Here is a 6,317-nt window from a genome sequence, read left to right as displayed (position 1 = left end):
TGTGTGTGTGTGTGTGGAGACAGAGACAAGGTCTCACTATGCCTAGTCTGGTCTTGAACTCCTGGGCTCCAGTAATACTTCTACCTTAGCTTCCAAAAGTGCTGGGATTATAGGCATGAGCCACAGCACCTGGGCTAGTGGTTACTTTTCTTTTTTCCTAGTCCAAGCCTGGAAATAACCTTTCTTAGCTCTTCACACTAACAACCTGGTGGTTTTACTGAATGTAAAACTTACACAATTTTTTGCCATTAGGAATTTCTTACTGTTATGCTAGTCCATGTTCAACCTTCAGAAATCTGTCAAAAGTTACCATTTATGTGTTGCTACCATCTCATGGCTCCAATGGCATATACTTCAGGTAAGCAGATGTTTCCTGTGACTCTGTATTCATAAATCTCTACAGACTTCAGGGTGATAGTTTACCCGGAAACCTCGATTCTCTACTAGGTCTAAGAAAATTATTCTTGTTGTAAGCACAGGAGTGTTGACTTCTAAGCTCTTTATTCATCAGAGCTGAAACTGGAAGTCACCAACTTATGTATTAGCAAATTATATTCTAGTAGTGGGATCTTATTTATTCTAACATTTCTTTGGTAAATATGATCCATACCATGGGGTTTAATTTACTTTCTTAGCTCCTCATTCTTGCCCTTGTGATTTATCAAGGCTTCTTTAATTAGTACATCCCCTAAGGAAAGTTCAGGCCAAAAATATGATTGGCTCATGCACTGCGGGAGCCACAGGAGAAAATACATCTACTGGAGCAGCCCATTCTGCCTCTACAGTAGTGCTAGCTGGAAAAATCATAGCTGAGCTTGCTGCTTCCCCAGTCTCTACTTTGAGACAGGATCTTTTTGATGATCTTCCAGAGCATGAAAAGCCTATTGAAACAGTAATTCTAGCTGCTCAGGATACTTTCATTAATGCAGATCCCTTTGAATCATCAGGAAACATTGGATTGGAATGGGATGAGGATCCAGATTGTAAATTCCAGCAGGTATTCACAGGAATTTATCTGCCCTTACTTTTTTTTTTATTTTTATTTTTGCTCTGAATAAAGCATGTTGTCTCCTTTTCTCCAACTAGGCTGGGTTGGTTGGTAGGGAGGTTGCTGCTTCCCTAACATTGATTGCTTTCTTCCTGTCACTCTTATCTCCTATGTTGGTTTCCTGTGGCCATGCAACAGTGTTACTACAAATGTAGTGGCTTTACACAGTACACATTTATTATCTCATGGGTCTTTGTGGGTTAGAAGTCTGGGCACAACTTAGCTTGGTTCTCTGCTTAGCGTCCCACAAGACTGCAGTCAAGGTGTTGGCCAGTGCTTGGGTCTCATTTCAAGGTTGACTGGAAAGATACATTTCCAGGCTTATGTGGTTTTAGCAGAATTCACTTCCTTGCAGTTGTTGGGGGTTTCAGTTTCTTGCTGGCTGCCTGTCTGTTGGAGACCACCCCTATCTTAGGTATATGCAAATGCAGCCATTTGCTTCTTCAAAGACAGTAAAGGACAGAATCTTCTCAGAGAGGAGAAGTCACAAACCTGTGTAATGTAATCATAGAAATGACATCTTATCATCTTTGCCATATTTTATTGATTAAAGGCAGTTCACAGGGCTTGCCTTTACTCAAGTAGAAAGGATCACATAAGGTAAAAGGATCACGTAAGAGTGTGAATATCAAGATATAAAGATCATGGGGGCCACCTTGGAGTCTTTCCATCACAAATAGTTGTCATTTTATGTAATGCTTACAGTCACTGGTTGTATCTGGCAGCTACACATGATGAAAGGAAGACAGCTGAAGGTGAGCCTCATACAGAGATGAAATCACTTTCATTCAATTTGACAACTGAAGTTTTTAAATGTAGACTACATGTAAGTAGTAATTACATGGTTAGCTATTGATTTAGAAAATACAAAAAGAGAAACAGTCTTATAAATTCAGTAGTTTTAAAATAAGGTGTGTTTTACTTATAACAGTATGTACATACATTTGGAAGGTACAAGCACATTCTGTAAGAGGCATAGTTACTAATTATACAAATCATGGTTGAAATACTTAAGCCTTTGTAGAGGACTTTTGTCATAATTCTGTTGACAGTCAGGGCATAGTTATCTTTGACATGCAAATTGTTTCTCTAGTGGGACACAGAGAAATTCCTCCCCAGAAAAACACATTCTGAAGAGAAAACAAAACACTTTGCGTTTGAACTGTGATGTACATAACACAAATAGTAGGGATATAGATGTATTTTTTGGAAGATGGCAAACATTGAAAAAGAATATTGATGCAATAAAATTGAGAAAAAATAAAACTTGTTTCCCAATAGTTGTTTTTCAACTAGCATATGCATTATGGGATGTATGTGGGGGTTAAATGACAGAGTAGATATTCACCAAAATAATATCATATGGATATTCCTAGCCAAAATTATCTTTGTGATTAACTGACACTTGTAGCTGATCAGTACTTGCTGTTATTTAAGTAGCTAAGGACGCCAAGGAATAAACAGAGCAGCAGCATACCAGAAAAACTAAAGAAATCCACTTCAAATGGATTAACATAATTACTTCAGCCAGAGAATGACAACAAAGTGACAAAATACACTTGAAACATAGATGTTTTTGTAGTCTACCTTCTGCTTGTACACACCTGTGCACTTTGTAAATGGCTCCATATGCTTAATCAAAAGAAATCTAATTGCCTTAATTTACTTCATCCAAAAGTAGAAGAGTAAATTATATGTTTAATTATAAACTTTCCACTTTGGGCAGCTATAATTAATGACTCAAGGAATTGTGCAATAAGCCAAAAGCAACCTTTTATTACTCCTGAGATACCTGAACAGCACCAGCGTTTCAGAGCCAGTCAGGTTCTATTAGTATAGGAATCAAAATGCCTACTTGAGGCATTAATCACGGAGAACCTCCAAGCAGAGACTTAATTATATGTGCTGTATACCATCCACATGGATTATCTGCACTAGGGGATGGTAATAAATGTTCTATACTAAGTAATGATGACAGGGGCTGTTTTTATTTTTATTTTTAATTTTGGTGAATTCCACCTTAAATTTCCATAACCTTACAAAGACATGGTCCCAGAACATGGAGAATTCCTCCCTCCAAAACATTTTTTTAGAAAGTCAATGCCTTTGAAGACTGAAGTCGAATTTGTGTTTTCTAATAGAATTGACAAGTGCAATGAGAAGCATCTCTTCTCCTAGAGATCCAACTGGATTTTCTCTACACATTCAGAATTGCATTTTTAAAAGACACCACGTCTATTTACCTTATTGAGAGAGTGACCATATAGTTTATTATCAAACACTGGACATCCCAGGACAACATGCATAAATTAGGCCTCTGCTAGGAAAATCAGGGATCACCTTACATGTGGAATAAAGTAAATTTAGTCCTTGATTACAAGAACTTCAATGGATTATGCATGGCATAGCTCAATTATTTTTATGTAAGTAGCACTATTTTATCATAGAGCATGGGCTTTGATACAAAAAAGGTCTGGTTTTAAATTTCTTCCACTTACTAGCTAAGGAACTTCAAGCAAGTTGTTTAACCTCTCTGAATCTTAGTTTTTTCATCTCTAAAATGGATGCTTAAATCTCTTTTGTAATTATTAACTCAAATATAATAGCAATAAATAAAGCCCCAGGTATAAATGACATAGTAGGCTCTCAACAATTGTTATGTATTAAAGAAATCTTTGTGTGTGTGTGTGTGCGTGAGTGTGTGTGATGAAATTTTGCCCTTGTCTTCCAGGCTGGAGTACAATGGCGCAAACTTGGCTCACTGCCACCTCTGCTTCCCAGGTTCAAGTGGTTCTCCTGCCTCAGCCTCCAGAGTAGCTGGGATTACAGGTGCGTGCCACCATCCCTGGCTAATTTTTGTATTTTTAGTAGAGATGGGGTTTCATCATGTTGACCAAGCTGGTCACAAACACCAGACCTCAGGTGATTCACCAACCTCAGCCTCCCAAAGTGCTGGGATTACAAGCTTGAGCCACTGTACCCAGCCAAAGAAATCTTAAGAAAAGTTAAATCCTCTTATTCACTCACCCAGAATTTCAAAATTTTGGAGTGTTAGTAAAAACATTAATTTTGACTAATAAAAGTCATATAGTTTTAAAGGCACATTACTTTGAGTGATGGGTCTACTGATTATTCTCTGTTCACTCTCCCCACCCTTTTCAATGCTCTGCCTTTCTCTGCCTTGCTCTGTGCCCTGGGAAGCTGCATCAGTATGACATCACCTGGGCTCCCTTGCCTATGACTTTCAATTAGTTTTGCCAAGATGAGGCACTAGCAGATGAGAGGAGGTGTGGAGGAAAAATATTTTAGGGTATTTATTATACTCCCTTTCTGCTTCACCATGGTTCTGGTTGTGGTGTTCTTCTTACACAGTGGTTCCCAAACTTAAACATCTGATTTACCTGGAGGGTCTGATAAAACCCAGATTTCTTGGTCCCACTCCCAGAGTTTCTGACTCAGTAGATATGGAGTAGAGTTTAGGAATTTGCATTTCTAATCAGTTTTCAGGTGACAGTGGTGTTGATCCAGAAACGTCTATTTGATGTCCGGTGCTTTATGATAGCAGGTTCATAAGGCAGACCTCTCTGCTTTTTATTTTTTATTTTTTATTTTTTATTTTTTTGGTTTTGGTCAGTGGGGGGAGGCTTTCTCCCTAGCCACCTTGTTTCATTTTGGACGGAGTTTTGCTCTTGTCGCCCAGTGCAATGGCGCAATCTCGGCTCACCACAACCTACACCTCCCAGGTTCAAGCAATTCTCCTGCCTCAGCCTCTTGAATAGCTGGGATTAGAGGGGCACACCACCACACCCAGCTAATTTTTGTATTTTTAGTTTCACCATGTTGCCCAGGCTAGTCTTAAACTCCTGACCTCAGGTGATCCACCTGCGTCAGCCTCCCAAAGTGCTGGGATCACAGGTGTGAGCCACAGTGCCCGGCGGGGCAGCCCATTTTTTTAAGGCTGAAGCTTTCTGTCTCTGATAACACCATTCACTTCTGGCCTAGAGACAGTAACAGCACTATTCTGTGGCTAAACGTCAGGTAATGCCTCATCACTCCTTAGGGTTAGTTCATTAACAGGGGAGTTGTCCATACTTCAGAAATATCCACTTCATTATATTATCTTTCATCATCACTTTTAAGTGTATGACTTTTTTTTTCTTCCTGGGCTGTAACTGATATAGCAAGTAAAGAAATTACTCAAATTAAACATTATGGATTTTTAAAAATTCGCTAGAATTTTTGAATTTTTAACTCTTCTAAATTATTTTAGAGTTTTGTTACCTAAGTATGTCATTTCCATCATAACTCTGACAACTTTCCAGATTCAAAGTGGGGAGGCTATTAGGTTTAAACTCAAAGCATCTGCCCAGCCACACTGAAAATACCATTGTAGTAGTTTTACAAATGGGGCAAAACAAATGAGCAAAAAAGTGTTACCCTTGAAGCCTTTAGTGTCAAATGTATTGTCATATTTAAGACAATGAAACACTGAACTAGGATTATGATGCCACATGATAGATTTCTAAAATAGAAACATCTCAGTCATTTAGTTTGTACTAATGTATTATTTTCCATCAAGTATCTTGAGCAACTTTAATAATTTCAAAATTTCTCAGCATAATTATATTGTAAAAAACTACTCTAAGTTTCCGGTTTTTCCCAATATTTCCTGAAGTAATAGAATAATTATGATTAGAAATGTTTTCAAAATCAGTTTTTAAGTGTCTTAAAAGATGAGTTTTCAAATCCTCCTGCTTTTATCTTTTGTTTCTGAGTATGAGGTGCTTTTTTTTTTTTTTCCTGTGAGGATTATTTTGTTCCCATTTTTAGAAGAATGCCTGTTTACTGCTAAAAAGGTTATTTTTAACTAGTCTCTCATGGACCATTTCAGACAAGTAAGGTGAGAAGAGGGGAAAATTATTTAGATGTAGTAAAGATATGAACAGCTTCTCTAGAAGTTTTTTTAAATGAGGCAAAAGTGGTGATGAGGATAACAAAGATCAGCTGTGCTGCCTAGTGGGCATCAGAAGTCAGAAGGCTCCATAACTCAGGTCAAATGTACCCACACATGATAGGACCCTAACATCTCCACAAAGATTCTTGTGTCCTGTATATCACTGTGGGGGAACTTTGAAGAATGAAGTCTCTACCATCAAAACAGAATCTAAAAAAGTGTATTTTACTTTTTTTTCAAAGTAAGTGTCAGAAAGTTCTCTCTTCTCACAAATCCTAGATATAAACCATCCACCCTCTTCTGAATTTCTCAGAT

This window comes from Mandrillus leucophaeus, unplaced genomic scaffold, assembly GCF_000951045.1.
Source record: "Mandrillus leucophaeus isolate KB7577 unplaced genomic scaffold, Mleu.le_1.0 Scaffold1327, whole genome shotgun sequence".
NCBI classification, from domain to species: Eukaryota; Metazoa; Chordata; class Mammalia; order Primates; family Cercopithecidae; genus Mandrillus; species Mandrillus leucophaeus.
Note: the sequence above shows the minus strand (reverse complement) of the source record.